This window comes from Triturus cristatus, chromosome 9, assembly GCF_964204655.1.
Source record: "Triturus cristatus chromosome 9, aTriCri1.1, whole genome shotgun sequence".
NCBI lineage: Eukaryota > Metazoa > Chordata > Amphibia > Caudata > Salamandridae > Triturus > Triturus cristatus.
The window spans coordinates 903,284,366-903,307,610 of record NC_140592.1 but is presented as its reverse complement, the minus strand read 5'-3'; the positions used below and the strand labels follow the sequence as shown (position 1 = coordinate 903,307,610).

The window sequence follows — 23,245 nt, the reverse complement described above, 5'->3', positions numbered from 1 at the left end:
ACAGCTGTGCTAGGATACAGATATGGGCACTGCCCTAACGAATGTAAACAGAATATAAACTCCTTAAAGATAAACATCTTAAAAAATAAATACCCAAAGGGATGCAGCCTGGAGAAATCTACAGCACGCTAATCCATAAACTGCCTACCACGCACCATCATTGTCAGACACCTTTTGTAGGAACACGGGGCAAACATGGGCCGTAGCTGCTGAGATCATATGCTTCTGATTTCCAGGGGTCTGCCATACCATGTCTCTACACACTAGGCTAAGTCAACTACATCAGCACTTGACTCTCAGTGCTAGTGATGGTGAGCAGTCACAGGCTTTTCAGGGAGGTAGTATGGGGGTGCAATAAGCCCAGAACTCAACAATCACCAATGGTCCTACCCAGTCCTTCTCTTGTAAAAAGTACTTTAATATGCTTAAAACTAAATTATAAGAAATTGAGGTGCTGTTACACTGCTGCAGGACCACTGAGTCCTGAAGTAAGGTGTCCCTCCTCCCCAACTTTCTCTAATGTTATTTGAGGTCTTTTGTGGCCGGTCTCAGGCAGGTCTGTGGCACAGCTGCAGGACTCTAATTGCCAGAGTGGATGCAGTGCCTACCAAACTCTGGCATTTAGATTTCGCTCAGTCTCACAGTTTGTGTCCCAAGAGTTCTCTTATAACAAGCAAGTCTTCTTTAGATTCTTGATGGTCACTGGCTGGAGCACAGGGCACGTTAGGTACTTTCCCCTTCTGGCCCGCTTCCGAGCACCAAGGTGAATTGGGCTGGAGCCAGAGGTCACAGGTGCTGTAGTAAGTCCTTTGCAGGGCAGCACAACACCACACATTTTATGTCTCCACGTGACATCCAGCGCCTGAAGAAATATGATCTCATCATCTGTACTGCTCGATTTTCCCGGCCCTATTGTGTTGATGGGTGATTAGGGTGACTTCAGTCTCTTTACCATTCAAGCCTAAGGGTTAGAGTAGTGAATGAAGTCTATTTACTAGGCACTTCGACATGATCCTGTGTTCTTCCCCATAGATTAGGGCTTGCACACATATCCTAGGGGATAGATTCGTTAGTATTAGGGATAACCTGCCCTGTAGTGAGGGTATTTCATGGAGCCGTGCTGAATTCAGGCCTGGTAGGCCTCAAACGGGAGAGACTCCATCTTTCTTTCTGCTCCGGCAGCTTGAGATGCTTCTAGGTTAAAGGGGATGTTTTAGTTATGAGGTGTTATTCGCTTGGAGAGAACCGTTTCAGACCGGCCCTTATCGAAGGATTGTATTTTTTCTTCATGCCGAAGACGCTACATCAGGCCGGCCGGCTGGGAAAGTGTCCTTGGCACGGGGAGGTACAAGAATTTGGTGGGCGGCAGGTTACGGGCCGGAATTTTCCATGAGGAAATGCACCTCTATATTAGTAAAAGTCTGAGGCAGTTACGATGCACTTACTTCAGTCCGTAGGCGGCATCTAGCCGTTAGCAGTAAAGCTACTACTTATTCCAGGGAAGACAGATGACAAACTTGAAGGCGGAGAAAAACCGAGAGACAGATACTCTTCTAGCAGAATTGCCAGAGAGGAGAGAGTAGCCGATGAGGAAGAGGTCCCAGTGACTCGGAGAAGGGAGCTACGGAGGTGTGACCTCCAGGCGAGCCGAGGCACAGACGAGAAGGGAACCTAGATGACCATTGAGTGCAGGCTACACACAACTAAGGTGATGTCGACCCCTTTCTTATTAGAGTGTACAACCTAATCTTTCACTTTTCTTTGCAGGTTATGTGTTACACAGTAATGTTATGTGATTGCGTATATAATAAATAATAAAGTATCCAGTTTGTAGTGAATCAACATGTGCTGCGTGTTCTTGTATAAGAGGGTAGCCTATTCTTCTAGTCAGCTGTGACTTGACATGAACAGATGTTAACCCTGATCAGGTAAGTGGTAACTGAATAAGGGAGAGAGGAACCCCTCGAACCAGAGAACAGGTTGTGCTCAAACTGGCAGTTCTTGTGTGATCTGATAAATAGTAAAACTGATTCCCCTGCTGTATGTTATGGTAATCATAGGATGAACTTGTATTGAGGCTGCCGTCTGGGTAGGAAGTCCTGGGTCCGCCTGGGACCGCGAGGCTAAGGCTGCCGTCTGGGTAGGAAGTCCTGGGTCCGTCTGGGACCGCGAGGCTAAGGCTGCCGTCTGGGTAGGAAGTCCTGGGTCCGTCTGGGACCGCGAGGCTAAGGCTGCCGTCTGGGTAGGAAGTCCTGGGTCCGTCTGGGACCGCGAGGCTAAGGCTGCCGTCTGGGTAGGAAGTCCTGGGTCCGTCTGGGACCGCGAGGCTAAGGCTGCCGTCTGGGTAGGAAGTCCTGGGTCCGTCTGGGACCGCGAGGCTAAGGCTGCCGTCTGGGTAGGAAGTCCTGGGTCCGTCTGGGACCGCGAGGCTAAGGCTGCCGTCTGGGTAGGAAGTCCTGGGTCCGTCTGGGATCGCGAGGCCGCCACTTGTATTATAAGAGGTCTAGATATATATATATATATATATATATATATATATATATATATATATATATATATATATATATATAGGAATTCCCTGTCCTTAGGTGGTATATATATCTGTGGTTACTTGTTGTGAATAGGCCCTAGGGAGAGGGTAACGTTCTGGCTGGGTTAGAAAGGCTCTGATGAGCGGGTTCTATCTGATCCGAAAACCCAAGCAGAACATTTGGCGTCACGAACCGTTTTCGAAACCTGTGTGCGTCGTGTTGTCTCGTGTTTGCTTTCGGCGTGTGCGTGGTTTTGTTTGTATATTATTTGTGGTATACTTGTGTGTATAGTTTTTCTTCTTCTTTCTTTTCTTTTTCTTTCTTTTCTTCTTTCTTTTTCACGATGTTTTCTAGAAAGTCAAAATCTACTTTTAAGTTGCCCGTTGATATTCCCGGATGGGATTCAACGCCTTATGAAGCCTTAGCCCGTGAGTGGGCTGATTCTACTGGTTTGAGTGAGAATTGGAATTCTTTTTTGGAGCTGGCGGAGCCGGCTAATGTGATTACTTGTTTACAGAAGGCACCCATCTCGAAGGGTGAGGAGATTCCCATTTTGGGGCGCAGAGGTTGGATTGTTCTGTCTGCGTACAGGATTCTGCATGAGAGGTTGTTGAAGCTACAGATATCTCTTAAGGATGTGGAAGCGCACTTTGTTGAGATTCAGAATTCTCATACTTTGTTGCGGTGTCAAAATAAGTTGCTTGCTGACAAACTTGAGACTTACCAGACTATTGCCGAGAGGGCGGCTGTGCGAATTGCTCGTTATAAATACAAGAATCGGCGCGGTCGGGTTTTGACGCGAAAGGTGCGTCTGGTCGTGGCGAAAGCCGGACTGGATTGGAATCCTGATGAATGGGACGGTAATATCTGGAATTCGAGTGATTCTTGTTCCTCGGGTGAGGAATCTGTCAAGCGCGAGTCCTCTCGCTCCCGCCATGATTGTAAGCCTGCTTCTCGCACCCCTGATGGTGCACCCCGTGATTGCGCTCGTCCTTCGAGCGGGGTTGATGCTTCTTCCACTGATTGTCCCTCTACGTGTACTGGTCGAGCTCCTTGTGATGCTCATCCCGCGGTCTCGGTGCATCCAGTTTTTCGTCGGAAGTTGCAGCAGTCTCCCGCTGCTCCGCAGGGTGTTTCTTTAGACTCTTTAGAGGACTTTACTCAACAGGAAATTAGTGATATTTTGCAGCGATTTCGGCAGCGAGCTGGTGAGACCTTACTCACATGGATGGTGCGCCTTTATGAACTGGGCGCTGCTGGCATTATGTTAGATAATGGCGATTGTTTGAAGTTTTGTTCCTTGAGTTCGGATTCTACTGTACAGGATCATTTTCGTAATTATAATGGTGGTGGTCGAATTTCTTTACTTCAATTGGCGACTGAGGGTTGTAATATAAAGTATCCTACTGAGTCTGATTGGCCTGTGAATGACAAACCATGGTATACTTTGCGCGACGCTGCACAACGTCTCAAAGAGGAGGTGATGAAAACGGCAATTTTTCTGGGTACTGCTGACAGGTTGCTTGATGGTTCGTTGACATCTTCTGTGCGGAATCGTATTATTCGTTCTTCCCCTGTTGCTTATAAGCAGGTCATGATGACTTTATTGATTAATCAAACTGGTAACGTGTTATCTACGGTACTGGAATCGGTACGCCAACTCGGTGAGTTGGGTGAGTGGTTTAAACCTGAACGTCAGTCCCGGCCTGACACTCGTACTCCTGGTGACAATAAACTTACTAGACGTGATATCTTTTCTGGTCTTCTGGCCGATGGTGTGCGGAGGGAGGACATTGACGGTGAGACTACTGCTCGTTTGTGGGAGTTGTTTCGCAAACGTGGCTTGGATCGGAAGGAGGGTGCCCGGCGTGTTCGGATGACTGAGTGTGATCGTGGTGGTTCTGACGGTAGCGGTGATGACGACCGCCGTGGGCGCTCTGTTCGTCGTGATGACCGACGTTATGTACGTGATATGTCCCCCCGTCGAGAGAGAGACAGAGAGAGAGAAGAGGAAAGAGAGAGGGGAAAAAATGATTATATTTACAGCAGACGTAGAGATGATAGGGATCAATCCCCTGAGTTGAGGAGGAGAGAGGATCGTCATAGTTTGGCCGATCGAAACCAGCAGTGTACTGCAGAAGACACGAATCCATTTCGTACTGGGTATGGATATGAACAGGAGGTACCGATACCTAAGAAACGTGAGAGTCTTTATCCTGATTTATCCTGGTACACAGAATGCAGTAAGCATGACTAGGAAATAGGTCAAGCTCCAGTACACAGATGGGCTCACAGAGATAATAGACCCTATGTAGATATTGAAATTTATTGGAGACATCGTAATATCCAAAGGGCCCGAGCATTGGTAGATACAGGAGCGGAGGCCACTCTTATTCATGGAAAATCAAAGAAGTTTAAAGGTCAGCCTTTTACAATTACCGGATTAGGTGGAAAGGAAACTCCCGCAGTTCAAACCTTACTTGAAATGAGAATAGGTAGAATCCCTAGAAAAGAATACTCTGTACTAGTGGTGCCACTCTTGGAATTCATAATTGGAATTGATATTTTGAAAGGAATGACTTTGCATTTAGATGATGGATGTTACCAATTTGGAACTACGCATTATATATCGTCCAGGCCTATACGGGTTGGTCGTTTACGAATGCCCCCCATAAAAGTTCCTCAGGCTACAAAAGTGGTTTGTCAGAAGCAGTATCGTATTCCAGGTGGTCATGAGGAGATTAGTACCACTATTCAGGACTTGGTGGATGCAGGTGTTATAGCCCCAGTTACTTCTGCTTGGAATAATCCTGTTTGGCCTGTACGTAAGAATGATAATTCTTGGCGTATGACTGTTGATTATCGAGAATTGAACAAACACACACCCTCTTTGACCGTTGCAGTACCGGATGTCATTACTCTACTTGAAAGAATCCAAAAACATCCAGGTACATGGTATGCGTCCATTGATATTGCTAATGCTTTCTTTTCGATTCCGATTGCCCCTGAGTGTCAGGAACAGTTCAGTTTTACGTGGAATGGGCGTCAGATGACGTTTAGAAGTCTTCCTCAGGGCTATGTGCATAGTCCTACGATATGTCACCGGCTGGTGGCAGAGCATTTGGCTGAGGTACCGGTTCATCCACAAATTCAGATGTGTCATTATATTGATGATGTTTTGATCCAAGGCGAAACACAAGAGGAAGTTCAGACCCAATTGGACAGAGTCATTGGGTGCCTGCGTGAGAAAGGTTGGGAAATCAATCCGGATAAACTACAAGGCCCGTCCCAGGCTGTAAAATTTTTGGGTATTAATTGGCATGAAGGGCACCGTGAAGTGATCCCTCAGGTTAAACAGAAAATTCTTGATTTTGCAGTTCCAAGGAATAGGAAAGAAGCCCAAAGCTTCATTGGTTTATTTGGTTTTTGGCGTCAGCATATTCCTCATTTGAGTCAAATATTGGCCCCCTTGTACCGTGTCACTCGTAAAAAGAATGCATTTGATTGGGATAAACCACAGCAAGATGCGTTCAACCTAGCAAAAGAGGCAATTCAAAATGCTTTGGATTTATGGCCCGTACGTGATGGTGAGGTGGATTTGAATGTGTCTGTACAGGGCCTTTATGCGAATTGGAGTTTGTGGCAGAAGCAAGGCAGGAGTAGAGTGCCGTTGGGTTTCTGGACCAAAAAGTTACCTGATGCTGGTGAGCGTTATACACCTTTTGAGAAACAGTTACTTGCATGTTATTGGGCTCTGGTGGATACCGAGCAACTGACTTTGGGTCATGATATAGTTTTGCGACCTGAAATTCCTATCATGCAGTGGGTTATGAGTTCGCCGAAAACTCACCGAATTGGACATGCTCAAGAGGCGAGTGTGATTAAATGGAAATGGTATATACAAGACAGGGCACGTGTGGGACAAAAAGGAGTTGCATCTTTACATGAGCAGGTGGCGCGAGCGCCATCGACTGAGACTGAGAGTGTATGTTCCGTACCTTTCGTACAGGAGTCTCCTGTCAAGTGGGGTAGACCTTTTGATGATTTGTCCGCGGAGGACAGAAACCATGTCTGGTTTACGGATGGTTCAGCAAGGTTCATAGGGACGAAACGGCACTGGAAAGCGGTGTCCTATAATCCGATCACACAAAAACTGCTGAGCACAACTGGTGAAGGTAAGAGCAGTCAATTTGCTGAACTTTATGCTGTTTATCAAGTCCTGAAACAAGAATTACCTGGCACATGTCATATTTTCACCGATTCTTGGTCTACTGCCAATGGACTGGCAGTTTGGTTACCGACTTGGCATTCCCATAATTGGGAATTGCATTCAAAACAATTGTGGGGAAAAGAATTATGGCAAGAGATTTGGGAGATGCTCCCACAGAGTACTGTTACAATCTTCCATGTGGATGCTCACACCCCTATAGATTCTCTTGACAAATTTTTTCATAACATTGCAGATGAGAAATCTAAAATTGCTGAGGCAGTGGTGGACAGGCAAGATTCTGATATTGCGGGATTGGCGAAATGGGCCCACCAGAAGGCAGGACATTTTGGAGAGAAAGCCACTAGCAGGTGGGCTGCTGATCGAGGAATTTATATTACCCTAGATTTGATCAAGAATGTTATTTTACATTGTCCCATTTGTCAGCATATCAGACAGCGCAAAGTGCCCCAAATTGTTAAAGGTCATTTACATCGCGGGAAACTGCCCGCTCAAATTTGGCAAATTGATTACATCGGTCCACTTCCCATGAGTAGGAATTGTCAATATGTTTGCACTATTGTTGATACATACAGTGGCCTGTTGGTAGCCCTTCCCTGTAAGCAAGCTACCCAATTGAATACCATTAAAACATTGGAATTGATTATCATGTATTATGGTGTGCCATTCCAAATTCAATCTGATAATGCATCCCATTTTCGTGGAAGATTGGTACAGGAATTCTGTGTGGAAAACAATATTGACTGGGTATTTCATGTCCCATACTATCCACAGGCCTCGGGTCTTGTGGAGAGATTGAATGGTCTGCTGAAGGGGCAGCTGCGTAAATTAACAGATGACAAATATAAGAATTGGCGAGACTTTTTGTCCCAAGCGCTATTAATTTTGAATAATCGTCCTTTTCTAAATGCTGAATCTCCACTTATGCGTTTGTTCCCTCCGAATGTTAATGCTCAGCCAAATGAAATCAGAGAGACTGTGATGTACTGGGAAATTACTCCCGGAGCTTTGGCTCCATGTAGAGCGACCCCAGGGTCGGCAGGTTTAGACTTGCATGCCATGGATGACACCGTTATAAAAGGTAAAGATCGGGTCATCATCGCGACCGGTGTTGGTGTTCATATACCACCCGGGAATTTTGGATTAATCGCCCCTAGATCGGGACTGGCTGTAAAAGGCATTCAGGTACTTGGAGGGGTCATTGACAGTGATTATCAGGGAGAGATTAAGGTGCTCCTGCTGAATAGCAGTGAGGCTGACTTGCTGATCCATCGAACTGACCGAGTGGCTCAATTACTCATAATGCCTGTCTTCAGTGGTGGGATGGTGAAAGGCACTGCCCCAACTTTGCTAACTGTACGAGGCCAGAAAGGTTTTGGCTCCACAGATAACCCTGGGGCCAGGGTTTGGGTGCAGTCGCCTAAGACTCCCCCTGAACAGGCAGAGGTCATCGCCACCGGTCATGATAACACCATTTTAGTTATGAGACCAGGGAAAGATAGCTGGGAAGCGGTCCCGGATGACAAATGTTACTTACGAGAATGATTAATGCCTGTATTTGATTCTCTTTCAGATCATTCTTTGGACTGTTGCTGCAGGATGTGTCGTCGTCGGACTATTTTCGGGTTGGTTCGACGAGAGAGGAGGAATCCCGTCAACCCCGGATGAGCTACGCACCCGAGTGTCGCGTTCCTTCGCTGCGTGGGATTCGTCATCGAACTTTTGGACCCTACTGGCGAAAAGGGTGACCGATGCCCCTCACTTTTGTTTGACGCCGATGAGATCTGTACACGACATCTTAGCGACCTGTCTGGTTGCTGTCCCTGCTTCGCTGGAAACTTTAACTAGTATTTTCAACATTTCAAAGGCTCGCCCCAATGTTCTTCTGGGCGATTTTGCCACCCATGCGTGTTGCCCCTTATGTACTGAACTACCAGACCAGATACCCCCCGTCCAGTCCCAAATAGTTACCTATAATATCACACAAGGAGATATGTGTTTTTTCCTTACGTGTAATCCTAGTGCAATTTCTGAATGTCTGCGTCTAAAATTGAAAGGTGCTACTTCCTTCACCCTTCATGAGCGAACTTTGTGCTTTCAAAGGACACCGAAAACATGTGCTTCGGTCCAGAACAATATGACTTGCAAGAGTTTGGTAGTTACCCCTAGTCATTATCGCACGATGTTGCTACCTGCCGGATGGCTTTTCTCATGTGGTAATACTTCCTGGCCATATGTCCCCGCAAATATTTCTGGTGGCCCCTGTGCCATTACGAGACTCAGTTTACTGATGTTCTCGTCACATCCGAATGCCAATTCTCGTGTGATTCGAGATACAGTGATGTTACAGGAGGATTGTGACTCATCTTTGCATTTATATTCCAAGTCTGAATACCTTAGCCTGGCTATTTCAATTATTGGTGTTCCTGCTTTGGCGGTTTATAATGCTAAATCTATTGAGAAAATGGCCTGCTGGATGGTAAAATCCATTAATCATACTTCTACAGTCCTGTCTGACATGCTGTTAGACGCCCAGGGTGAACGGAGAGCCATCTTGCAAAATCGAGCGGCCATTGATTATCTTTTGCTTAAACATGGACACGACTGTTCAGATTTTGAGGGTCTTTGTTGTTTTAACTTGTCTGATCATACACAATCTATTCGCGCTCACATTGACAGGCTACATGACTTGACGGAGGAAGTTAGAAAACACATTGACCAGGGCTGGTTTGACTGGCTCTTTAATTGGTTACCTGATTTGTATCTGTTACGTCGAATATTAGGAGGTATTCTAATTACCATCGCTGTTTTGATTTCTATTTGTTGCTTTATTCAGTGTATTCCTTCACTACTTCAATTTTGCACATTTGGTACTAGACATAGATCAGTTAGCTTTGTTTCATATTATTCTTCCACAGATGTTAGTTCTGTTTAATGAATGTATAATAGACTGAAGTCAAGGGTGAAATGTACTGCTCGATTTTCCCGGCCCTATTGTGTTGATGGGTGATTAGGGTGACTTCAGTCTCTTTACCATTCAAGCCTAAGGGTTAGAGTAGTGAATGAAGTCTATTTACTAGGCACTTCGACATGATCCTGTGTTCTTCCCCATAGATTAGGGCTTGCACACATATCCTAGGGGATAGATTCGTTAGTATTAGGGATAACCTGCCCTGTAGTGAGGGTATTTCATGGAGCCGTGCTGAATTCAGGCCTGGTAGGCCTCAAACGGGAGAGACTCCATCTTTCTTTCTGCTCCGGCAGCTTGAGATGCTTCTAGGTTAAAGGGGATGTTTTAGTTATGAGGTGTTATTCGCTTGGAGAGAACCGGTTCAGACCGGCCCTTATCGAAGGATTGTATTTTTTCTTCATGCCGAAGACGCTACATCAGGCCGGCCGGCTGGGAAAGTGTCCTTGGCACGGGGAGGTACAAGAATTTGGTGGGCGGCAGGTTACGGGCCGGAATTTTCCATGAGGAAATGCACCTCTATATTAGTAAAAGTCTGAGGCAGTTACGATGCACTTACTTCAGTCCGTAGGCGGCATCTAGCCGTTAGCAGTAAAGCTACTACTTATTCCAGGGAAGACAGATGACAAACTTGAAGGCGGAGAAAAACCGAGAGACAGATACTCTTCTAGCAGAATTGCCAGAGAGGAGAGAGTAGCTGATGAGGAAGAGGTCCCAGTGACTCGGAGAAGGGAGCTACGGAGGTGTGACCTCCAGGCTAGCCGAGGCACAGACGAGAAGGGAACCTAGATGACCATTGAGTGCAGGCTACACACGACTAAGGTGATGTCGACCCCTTTCTTATTAGAGTGTACAACCTAATCTTTCACTTTTCTTTGCAGGTTATGTGTTACACAGTAATGTTATGTGATTGCGTATATAATAAATAATAAAGTATCCAGTTTGTAGTGAATCAACATGTGCTGCGTGTTCTTGTATAAGAGGGTAGCCTATTCTTCTAGTCAGCTGTGACTTGACATGAACAGATGTTAACCCTGATCAGGTAAGTGGTAACTGAATAAGGGAGAGAGGAACCCCTCGAACCAGAGAACAGGTTGTGCTCAAACTGGCAGTTCTTGTGTGATCTGATAAATAGTAAAACTGATTCCCCTGCTGTATGTTATGGTAATCATAGGATGAACTTGTATTGAGGCTGCCGTCTGGGTAGGAAGTCCTGGGTCCGTCTGGGACCGCGAGGCTAAGGCTGCCGTCTGGGTAGGAAGTCCTGGGTCCGTCTGGGACCGCGAGGCTAAGGCTGCCGTCTGGGTAGGAAGTCCTGGGTCCGTCTGGGACCGCGAGGCTAAGGCTGCCGTCTGGGTAGGAAGTCCTGGGTCCGTCTGGGACCGCGAGGCTAAGGCTGCCGTCTGGGTAGGAAGTCCTGGGTCCGTCTGGGACCGCGAGGCTAAGGCTGCCGTCTGGGTAGGAAGTCCTGGGTCCGTCTGGGATCGCGAGGCCGCCACTTGTATTATAAGAGGTCTAGATATATATATATATATATATATATATATATATATATATATATATAGGAATTCCCTGTCCTTAGGTGGTATATATATCTGTGGTTACTTGTTGTGAATAGGCCCTAGGGAGAGGGTAACGTTCTGGCTGGGTTAGAAAGGCTCTGATGAGCGGGTTCTATCTGATCCGAAAACCCAAGCAGAACATCATCCCCATCCTGATAGAACCCCATCGGCTCCTATGCCAGCCCGTACCACATACAAAAACCAGCTGTTTCATTTACAAAGCTAGTATGACCAGCACCCCTGCTTACCTTGCAGACAAGGTCACCATCTCTGACTGTTATCAACACACTCGAACATCATTAGACTGCATTAAAGGGGGAATAACAAGGCTGCTGGCCTATTCTATGCAACCAGGGTCTGTAACAATATCCTTGTATCCATCAGAACCGATGCAATGCTGCTTCAATTTGGGAAAGAGTTTAAAACGCACCTCTTTAAAGAACGCTATATCACAGTGCAGTAGCAGTCCAGCCATCTCTCCAATCACTCATTAATTGTATGCATGACTTTGACCCTGTACAGCGCTCTGCTGCCATTTGAGTGTGCCAGGTATGCCCAGACCTGGTTCTGTGCTCACTGTGCCACTGGAACCAAGCCATACCTGGCTAAAGAGCCCCAACTAGGGAGAAAGCAGTCCTAGCTTGCTTGTGTTCTGGTTCAGAGAGGACCTGGCCTAGCAGTTCAGGCTGGACTGTTCCCATGAGGAGCAGGGTCAAGACTGATTTGCAAATGGCTGGGTCTAAACTGAAGTGCCTTAGTGGGCAAAAAATGATGGCTTCGGATGTGGACCAAGAGATTGCCAGTGGCTGAGTTTAATTTGAGCATTCCATCCATCACCTTGTTGTTTTTGCAAGAACAGGACAAGGGCTTCCACTACTCTGGGCCACTCATGCACACTATGAATTCATCACACAGGCCACACACATACACTCTCGCAAACAAACACTGTAACGTAAGTGATAGTATCAGGGTAAGTGTTCTTCAGGGGAACATTAAAGGAGTGGGCCAGTAGGCCTCCGCTACCAAAACACAGATATAAAGGTCTGGGCACAAGTACTAATATCATAAAAAAACAACAGTGGTATGGGTTATATTATGCACAATCCCAGCAGTATCCCCATGTAAATAGAAGAAAATGCTACTTACCACTATGCATTTGTTCTTGGCATGTAGAGCTGCAGATTCGTACACTTTGCATTAGATCGCCATCTGGTGTTGGGCTCGGATGCTTGCACCTTGTTGTTGTCTAGGAAGAAGTCTTTTGTAATCACAAGATAGGTGACTCCTCCCTTGGACGACAGTGCGCAATCGCATTGACTCCATCCTCAGATTGTTTTTCGCCATGATGGGAAATGATGGAGTCAGTAAGAAGTAGAAGAGATGTCCATGTGAATGTATCTAGTTAAGATAATACTGGAACGGATACAGGTCCTGGGGAGGTGTGCGGGCGTGTACGGATCAGCAGCTCTACATGCCAAGAACAGATGCATACTGGTAAGTAGCATTTTCCGTTCGAGGCATATGAGCTGCAGATCGTACACTTTGCATAGACTATACAGCAGTGTCTCCGCTAGCGGTGGTCACCTGTATCCGTTGCAGTAATTTGAAAAAGTGTTTTAAGAACAGCTTGGCCTACAGAAGCTTGTTGCTTAGCCTGCACATCAACACAATAGTGTTTGGTGAAGGTGTGTGGTGTAGACCATGTTGCTGCTTTACATATGTCATCTAAGGGGATGTTCCCTAAGAATGCAATGGAAGCCTCGAGTTTGCGTGTTGAATGAGCTCTAGGGGGAATTGTTAATGTGCGTTTAGCCTTCTGGTAGCATATTTGAATGCATTTTACTATCCACCAGACAATCCCAGCTTTGGAGGTGGGGTTACCCTTATGAGGTGGGGAGAAGGCCACAAACAGTTGTTTTGTTTTTCAAAAGGGTTTAGTCCTGTTGATATAGTAAAGTAGTGCCCTTTTAACGTCTAGTGTGTGAAGGGCTCTCTCTGCTACTGAGTCAAGGTTTTGGAAAAACACCTGTAACTCAACTGCTTGGTTAAGATGAAAAGGCGAGATGACTTTGGGAAGGAATTTTGGATTTGTTCTAAGAACCACTTTGTTACGATGTATTTGTAAGAATGGTTTCTGTATGGTTAAAGCCCGGATCTCACTTACTCTTCTGAGAGATGTAATTGCGACAAGGAAAGCTACTTTCCATGTGAATAACTGAAGTTCACATTTATGTAGAGGTTCAAATGGGGGACCCATGAGCCTGGTAAGAACAATATTTAAATTCCACACCGGAGAGGGTGGGAATCTGGGAGGAATTTATCTTTTAAGGCCCTCCATAACGGCTTTAATTGCAGGCACTCTAAATAGTGACAAGTGTTGCCTATTTTGTAAATAAGCAGCAAGTGCTGCTAGATGTAATCTTATGGATGAATATGTCAAATTACATTTTTGCAAGTGTAGCAAGTAGCAAATGATGTCCTGGATAGAAAAGTCCAGCGGATCAATATGAGTGCTGTTGCAGTAGATGACAAATCTTTTCCATTTTGCTGCACAGCAAGCTCTAGTAGTAGGAGGTCTGGCTTCTTTAATGATATTCATACAGTCCGGCGGAAGGGTAATATAACCGAACTCTATGACTTCAGGAGCCAGATTGCTAGATTCAGCTGACCTGGGTCGGGGTGTCTTATTTCTCCACGGCTCTGCGTTAGCAATGTTAGGGAGAGGCGTAGTTTTTGGAGTGGAACTACTGAGAGTTCCAGTAGTGTGAACCATGGTTGGCGTGCCCATGTGGGAGCCACCAGGATCATCTAAAGAGACTGTTGTTTGCGCTTGCGTACCACTAGGGGAATTTGTGAGAGTGGCGGAAAAGCGTACGCAACTCTGCCTGACCAATTCATCCATATCGCATTGCCTTTGGACAACGGGTATGGAAACCTGGCGGCGAAGGTTGGGCATTTTACGTTTGCATGTATGGCAAACAGATCTATTTCTGGTTGGCCCCACATTTGAAAAAATGGTTGAAGAACTCGGGGATGGAGTCCCCATTTGTGTATCTGCTGTGTCTGCCGACTTAGCAGATCTGCAATCTGATTGTGAACTCCTGGAAGGTGTTCTGCAAGCAGGTATATGTTTTGTGGAATGGCCCATCTCCAAATGCTTTGTGCGAGCTGGGACAGTTGCAAAGAATGCGTGCCCCCCTGTTTTTGTATATAATACATGACTGTCATGTTGTCCGTCCGGACTAGGACAGTCTTGTGCTATAGATGTACTTGGAATGATTTTAGTGCTAGGAACACTGCTAGTAATTCCAGGTGACTGATGTGGAGCACTTTTTGATGAGTGGTCCATTTGCCTTGAATTGTATATTTTAGGAGATGGGCTCCCCAACCGGTGAGTGATGCATCTGCTGTTAGCACTATCTGTGGAACCGGCTCTAGGAACGGCCGCCCTCTGGACAGGTTTTGTGTGTTCCACCACTGCAGAGAGCGATGTGTGCGGCTGAACACCAACACCAGATCCGTAAGTTGTCCTTGGGCCTGGTTCCACTAACGTGCTAGGCGTTCCTGTAAGGGATGCATTTGAAGTCTTGCATGAAGTACGATAAAGATTCAAGAGGCCATCATTCCTATGAGATGCATGAATACCCTTGCTGGGAGGGAGTGCTGTTGTTGAAATTTGGCCATTAGGGCTTGCATACTGGCTATTCCGGCTGGAGTGGGATATGCCAGAGCTCTGGAGGTGTCTATTGTGGCCCCTAGATACTGATGTATGTGGGAGGGCTGAAGGTGTGACTTGGTGTAGTTTACTATGAATCCCAAGTTGTGTAGTAGCTGGATAGTTTGATGAGTGTGATGAACACACTGTTTATGAGACTTGGCTTTTATCAGCCAGACGTCGAGGTATGGGAAGACATGGATTTGTTGTCTTCTCAAGTGGGCTGCTACTACCGCCAGACACCCTGGGCGCGGTGGTCACCCCGAATAGAAGGACTTTGAACTGGTAGTGTTGTCCGTCCACTATGAATTTTAGGTATTTTCTATGAGCGGGTGAATGGGAATATGAAAGTAGGTGTCCTTGAGATCGAGTGTGGCAAGGAAGTCGCCTTGTTGAAGTAGTTGAAGGACCTGTTGAAGAGTGATCATGTGGAAATGATCTGACTATATGTAAAGATTGAGAGGTCTGAGGTCGGGTATTGGCCTGAGGGTGCCGTCTTTTTTGAGGATTAGGAAATACAGCGAGTAAACCCCTGTTCCTTGATGTTGTAAGGGAACTGGTTATATTGCCTGCTTTTGAAGTAGTGAGAGAACTTCGTGCTTTAAGAGCGTGAGATGTTCTGTAGACATTGGACACTGTTTGGGTGGTATGGTGGGTGGGGTTGCTGTAAGTTCCAGGCAGTAACCATACTGGATAATCTGTCTCACCCACTTGTCTGTTGTGATGGAGTTCAAGACAGGCAGGAACTGTGAAAGCCTTCCCCGACCGGAGTGGAATGGTCTGGGGGGAGTGGAAGGAAGTCACTGTTTATTAGCGGGGTAGGTGCGAGTGTTATTGTAACCTCGGGCTCTCCCCTTGTTTTTATTTCCCCTGTATCCTCCTCTAAAATATCCTCTGTTGGGGGATGTTTGTGTTGTGCTTTTGAAAGAAGAGGAGGCAGTGTTTGTTCCCATGTTTTTGGATGCTCCTCTATAAAAGGAGCGACGAAAGGAACCACGTGTGGATGGAGACTGTTATGCTCCCATGGATTTAGCTGTCTCAGTGTCCTTTTTCATTTTTTCCAGAGTGGTGTCTACAGCCGGTCCAAAAAGCTATTCCTGATTGAGCGGCTGGTTGAGGATGGTGGTTTGTACCTCCTGTTTAAAGCCTTAAATGCGTAGCCAAGCATGTCGCCTGAGTAGCACACTAGTGTTAATGGACCTAGAGGCTGTGTCGGCTGCATCAATGGCACACTTGTTTGAAGCGTTGGTTATCAATTTGCCTTCTTGAATTAAGTCTTTTGCCTGAGTTTGTACTGATCAGGTAAATGTTGCAATAGGGTTTCTAGTCGGTCATTGTGAGCCCTATCATACCTAGCAAGTAATGCTTGGGTGTTCGCTATGCGCCAGTGATTGGCTGCCTGAGCAGCAACCCTCTTGCCAGAGGCATCTAGCAACTTAGATTCCTTATCCGGAGGTGGTGCGTCACCGGAGGTTTGGGAATTGGCGCGTTTTCTAGCGTTAGACACTACTAGTGAGTCTAGGGGTAGCTGCCCTTTGATGTAGGCGGGATCATCGGGGGCAGGTTTGTATTTCTTATCAATCCTAGGATTGAGAATCCTAGATATCACTGGATCTTTGAATATGTCTGGGGCATGTTTAATGACTCCTTTGAGCATTGGCAGTATTTGGACAGATTTCTGCAACTGTTCAAAAGTGTCCAGGAGGAAATCCTCATCTGCAGGGTCTGAATACATATGAACGCCATGGTAAATTGCAGCTCTATTAACAAACTGCCCAAATCCAATATTGTCATCTGGGGGAGATGGTTTTGTTGGATATGGCTGGGGATCTGGGAGGTCTGTGGGATCTGTTGGGTTATCATAATCGTTCCAATACTCCTGTGGTGTGTCTGTTTCATTGTCAGGGTCAGTGAAAGGGTCATTGTTGCCTCCCCCTACATCATCATCATCCTGTGGTGGTGTATGTGGTGGAAGTGTTATAGGTTGTGGAGGTGAGAGAGGGAGAGGAGGAGGAGAGGAGAGAAGAACAGGAGTAGGAAGAACAGGAGAAGAGGGTCTTATGGGTGAAGTGGCACAGTCTTTTTTCTTCAGAGGCACTGCAGGAGTGTCTGTTCTATCCAGCTTCCTCTTCTTGTGTGGCACTGCAGCAACACGTCCTGTTTTGGAGTCAATATGGAGTTTTTTCTGTTTTGGATCGACAGGATCCGGTCGAAAAAGTTCTACCTCCTCAACAACCTTCTTCGGCGCTGACTTTTTCAGGTCCGAACGGGGTTGAGATTTGTGTTCAGGAGGTGTTTTAGAGTCCTTTGGCTTTGCTATGGAGACTGCAATCTTTCTCGGTTCCGAAGGGTTTGGTTTCGGATCCGAAGGTTTTTCTTTTGGCGTCGAAGTGGTCGTAGCCGATTTCTTTTTGGGAGTAGGTTGCTCTCCCGGCTTCGGTGCCGAAGGCGCTTTGGGGATGAGAATATGCGGTTTGCTCGGTCCCGAGCTACCGGAAGGCTTGTCCTTTATCTTCAGAGCCGAGCCTGAGGGCGGGGCTTCTGAATTATGTCTTCGGTCGCGACTGGGGCCAGCAGGTGAAGTCTGGACCAGGGCCTTCTTTTTTTTGGGTGGAGTGGGGGTGGGGGCAGTTGTACTCACTCTTTGACCAGGAGTGATGTGGTCGTCTGAGTCGTCTGCTTCGGACACGATTTCCAGGTCTTTGGAATCTTCCTCTGGGACATCTGGGCCTTCGTCAAAGGTGTCCGCTGGTGCCGGAGCTGCTTTCTGCGCCATGATGTGTCGTCGAGTCCGGCGATCACGGATGGTCGTTTTTGATCGAAAAGAGGCGCAGGCCTGGCAATTGTTCTTGTGATGTTCTGGCGAGAGACACAGGTTACAGACCTTGTGATGGTCACTGTGTGGGAATTTCGCTCCACACTGGGGGCATTTTTTGAATGGAGTCCTTTCCATGAGCTGTAGGTCCGAACGGCGTCGATAGGCCCAGCGGCCCGCGTCGACGACCGGAATCGAGTTGTCGAGACGTGAGTCGAAGATCACGCGATCGAAAACAATACCGGAGAGTTCTAGAGAGTTTGCGCGTCGAAAAAGTTTGAAAAACAAAGTTTATGAACCGGAGCGCAAAAGTTACATCCAAACCCAATGGTGGAAAAAACCATCTGAGGATGGAGTCGATGCCCATGCACACTATCGTCCAAGGGAGGGGTCACCTATCTCGTGACTACAAAAGACTTCTTCCAAGACAACAACAAGGTGCAAGCATCCGAGCCCAACACCAGATGGCGATCTAATGCAAAGTGTACGATCTGCAGCTCATATGACTCGAACATGACAATTATACGGCGCTCCAAAGGTAAAGAGTGACCACTTGCACCCTTTAGATATGTTACGTACAGACCCTTAACCCGAATCAAATAAGACCCCTGAGCAACACAACAATCAATCAAAGACTTGAGTACAAAAAGAAGTCTAGCTCCTTCGTGGGATTTCTTTGTTTCTTTGATCCTTCTTCTCCACAGGAGAAATGTTGTCAATCTTAGGATACAGTGTACATTCCAATCAGTCCTGTAGCCAATTTCTTAGCCAACACGTGTTTCGTCATTGGTTGTTAAACCAGATGGACTTCATCAGGACTTTTCTTCAATGTTAAAGTACCCAAGTATAGTCGCGGTCAGTCCCGCTCAAAAAGCTTCCAATAATCAGTTATAAGTAAGTATATCCATTAGTCCTCCTCGTGTTACAGGAATCTATTCATATCGATACAGTATCGATATGAATAGATACATCTAACCAACAAAAGGGTTAAGAAAAATTACTTAATTTGTTTTGGACTAACATTTGTGGTGTATATTGTATGTCTGCACGTAGAATCCGACTAGGTTCTTTAGGAAAGCCCTCACTCACCAACCTAGTTGGTGACAGGCTGAATGCCACCCTGGTGTGCTTCAATGACAGAAGAAAAAAACATACAAAGCTTTACATCTAAATAAACCTTTGTATGTTTTTTTCTCTCTTGTTTATATGTTTGTCATTGCCCACCTTAAATAATTTTAAACTCTGTTCCTCTCCACACGGGCAATACTGGACTATCAAGTTTTATTTTTCACACATATAACCTCTGGTTAGGGTGGGCCTTTGCGTGTCTATACCGTCGAGGTTCACTTTTTTTCTAGTCCTGACAAATGCCTGATCAATCATCACACATAGGCAGAAACATGTTGACCTTACACCATAGGATATAGCTGAACAATCTATTCAGTTTACATATCTCACACTTTGTTTTTTATTTATGTATGATTGGCCCACTATTAAAATAATTTTTGGACACAATCTAGACATTTTTAAGCCACTTTCACTTATCACAATCCACAAAAACCAGCTTTGCAGTAATTCTGGCGTTGAAGCACACCAGGGCGGCATTCGGCCTCTCCTGGTGGGGCCCTATGATGAAGCACGTCACCAACTAGGTTGGTGAGTGAGGGCTTTCTAAAGAACCTAGTTGGATTCTACGTGCATGCTCTTCTTTACGGAAAGGCTCACTCTTTTATTGTTTTGATTATATAACCTGGGGGACTAAGAGTGCTTAGACATTATCCCTCCCTCTCTCATTTCCTTCATATATTTTATGTCTTCATGCCATCTATTATGTGTGAGTTGTACCAGCACGGTCAGAGGTTATCTGTTGTCCTATACACAAAAGAAACACATGATGGTTCAGAAGTATGCCAAGATTAGGAGAGACCTGCCGAAAAAAGAATACCCCTGTAAGTGGCAACAGAGAACTAAAATTAAGTTGACTATAGATCATCATTTTACTTTTCACATTACAACCACGTGATAAATACTGAAGAAGGTCTACAAATATATTTATAGGATTAAGAGTACATTAGTGTTTGACAGGTTCATTCCTGCTTTAATTTGAATTTAATATTGAGTCAATTTTGTTGTGTCCCCTGCCATACTTTTCCTTCCTTCTGTTTTTTTTTTTTTACCCTTTTGTATTATCAATTTTCAATAAAAGAGCGGTGGCTAGTTATAAGGACTTGAGTTTGTATGTCTAATAATCACCTAAATGTATGGACAAGACACCCCAGAGTACCGTTAAAGTTGCCAGTATGGAGGGTTCCTGCCCCGGGCAGTCTCAGCAGTTTCGAAAGAGACTGAGTTGGCTGAGAGAAGGCTTTCTTTATCAAAGGAGGACGTTCCCTCGTCTGAGTAACATGCCCTATTGTGAGCATGGGTGGCACTGCTCATGACGAGGCCCAGGGAGTTTCTCCACTATTACTGAGGGCGGACACCCAGGAGGGAGGCTCCCAGGTGGTGAATAACCAGCTAAGCCCCACTGCCAGCCCTAATAGCAAGCAAAGGCAATGTATGGTTGCCCAAAAAAAGGATTGGTTTTTTAGTGTCTGTGGGGTAAAGTCAGAGCCCTCATCTGACTATCCAATATTAACCCCCTTTCAGGAAACAAATGGTGATTTAAACTCTAAATATGATTCGATCATTTCGAGATTAGTTCAGATTGAAGAACGTGTGGCACAATTAATGGCGCAGGTAAATAGCTTGGCGATACTGCAAAAGGACAAAAATCTTATAGGTGGGGAGGGAGTTACTAGCAGCATGCCCAGAGTCATTAGTAATAATAAGGCAAATTTACCTCAGCCCCAGAGTGCACCAGCAAATCTACCTGAGATAGTGCCCCCATCCACACAGTCAATTAGGACTCCACTGCTGCCCTGCATGCTAATCTATTATCCTCTGCACATTAAAATGCTTCAAGCGCCAAACACCCCTCTACAGTGTTACAACCCTTAATCACCCGGGCAAGCAAGGTGATCAACCTGCCCCCAGAGTCAATCTCATCTGTGGTAATCCTTTCCAATATGGCTTCAGAAAACGCATTGGAACACAGGAGCTGTGCCTGAACCTTAGCTTAATTCTGGGTAAATATACGGTGGCAAAATGCACCCCCAAGTATTTAGCGTTCATGGACCTCACCATGGCATTTGGCTGCGTAAATCAGTCAAGGCAAATTTTATTGGGGATGGGGATGGAGGAGCCACTTGTACACCTGTCTGCATCCATGCACATGAATACACAGGCTAGAGTGAGGTTCGGACAGAGTGGAGAGTTTACAATAACAATCCATTAACAAGCTTCTCGGTAGGAACAAACCGCTTCTCCAATACTAACATATTCTCTTATTTGGGGGTGGTTTTCAGTGTCTCTGGGTCTTGGAGACCCAACACAGTAGAGCGGAGAACCAAGCTATCTAGGGCGTTTGGTTCACTTTTCAGTTTGCCGTCCCCTCCTGGGGTTGTGCGTTTGCTCCTGTGTTACAAATGTATTCCACACAATGTGTACCGGTTGCTGCTTATGGAGAGAGTTTAGGGTATTGGGGACCCTTCAGCAATTCAAAAAGAGGAAATCCGTTTTTTCTGTAAAATGAGAAGGCCTTACTAACACGAGGCACAATAAAAGATTGCTTAACTTGTGATAAAGGGCATTATTCCATAGCTAGCATCTCTAGATAAAATCTTTTGATGCCATCGGCCTTCCCCAGGTTTTTATTAACACTGAAACTTACGCTATAATGGGCAGGAAGCAAGTTCAAGCATTACTGGTAGCTCGTGCCCAGGAAAAAAGGCAAAGTACCAAAATAGCAAAAACGTCCATTTCAGCTTATTTGTCAGTGACCCTTGACAGTGCCCTTAGCAATTATTTATGTGATGGAAGAGGCAGATGGGAATATAAAGTGGGGGCCACTCGGCCCCCACGCCCACATGGCGGTGCGGCGCCCCCCCTCCCCCAGCCTTTCGGTTTTGGGGGTGTGTCGCGGGGCGATGACGCGCGCGACGCGCCCTCAACACCGATAGGTTGATGTATCGCCAGGGACTGACCCGGAAGCGGACATTCAGCTTCCGGGGCAGGGGGGCGGGACGTTCGGGGTGCGGGCCTCCAGTGCGACGGCAGCCTCCTTATAAGGCGCGGGGAGCGGGGGGGCGCCCTCTTGCTCCTGGCTCGCTCCCACACACAGCCCCACCGGCGGTGGTGATTCTTCATTTGGGGGGGAATGACCTTGCTAGACTGGGTAGGAGGGTCCTCCTGGAAGAGATCATTTCAGCAGCGGGTTGGGTAAGGAGGGTGTGCCCTGATTGCACGGTAGTCTGGTCTCAGCTGATACCGCGGCTGCAGTGGCGTGGGGGCGAGTCTGTCAGGGCATTGAATCACTCGGTAAAGAGGATCAATACCAAGTTAGAAAAACTTTTCCGAAACTCTCACTTACAGACCATCCCACATGGCGCTATTTGGGGGGAGGATTTGTACTTACAGGATGGGGTCCATTTGACGGAGGCTGGGAATAGAATATGGTGTGATAATATCCTAGCTTGGTTGAAGGGCTCTCTGAGGTAAGGATGACCTTTAGGCAGGAGTTGTGGGGGGGCCAGATCGTCGGGAAACAATGCTGGCCTGTGGCGGTAAGGTCATGATCGGTGAGCAGCAATTTAAGGTCCTAAGGGGGGCGTCACCATCCACGGAGGGGGCGGCCCAGGGGGAGGGGCCACTGGTCCCTCCTAGAACTTCAGGGGCAGGAATATCCGCTAGCTGCTAAAAATGCGGGGGAGGGAGTCACGCTTTCCTTAGGCTGGTAGCCACCCCGCACATACACCATGACGTCAGCATACGACGCAAAGTGTAAGGGCCCTCCTTGTTGGTTAAATGGAGTTCACGATGCAGACGGGGTAGGCGGTCCACTGTCGCGCATGCGCACCTCTAGGTAAGGGCGTGGTTAGTAGGACTTGACACCGGTTAGCGACCTTGCCGTCCGGCCAGATATGTTAGAATGCAAAATTCAGGCAGGATGTTAGATTCGGATAGGAAACACGCTGTATTAGACGTTTGTTAAGGTTAGCCTTTGATATTTGTCTACGATACTGTAAATCTAATGTCATGAATTTTGCTTATTCTTGCATAATTGAAGTAATGCTGATATTCATCTTTTATTGTTTTATATAATAAATACGGCCGGGGGGTCCCTGACCCCCCGCCTTCCAAAGATAATTTGCTTATGTCTATTCGTCAAGGTGGTGTGGAAAGCTGGGAGGGGAGGGTAGCCAGTCACGGACCATGTATAAAGTGGGGGCCACTCGGCCCCCACGCCCACATGGCGGTGCGGCGCCCCCCCTCCCCCAGCCTTTCGGTTTTGGGGGTGTGTCGCGGGGCGATGACGCGCGCGACGC

At 46.6% G+C, this 23,245-nt stretch overlaps 1 protein-coding gene across 1 annotated transcript in view; it reads right to left on the bottom strand.

Moving 5' to 3' along the window:
- ATG2B (autophagy related 2B) overlaps positions 1-23,245 on the bottom strand; it is a 1,039,004-nt gene that overhangs the window by 712,806 nt on the left and 302,953 nt on the right. The window lies entirely within an intron of this gene.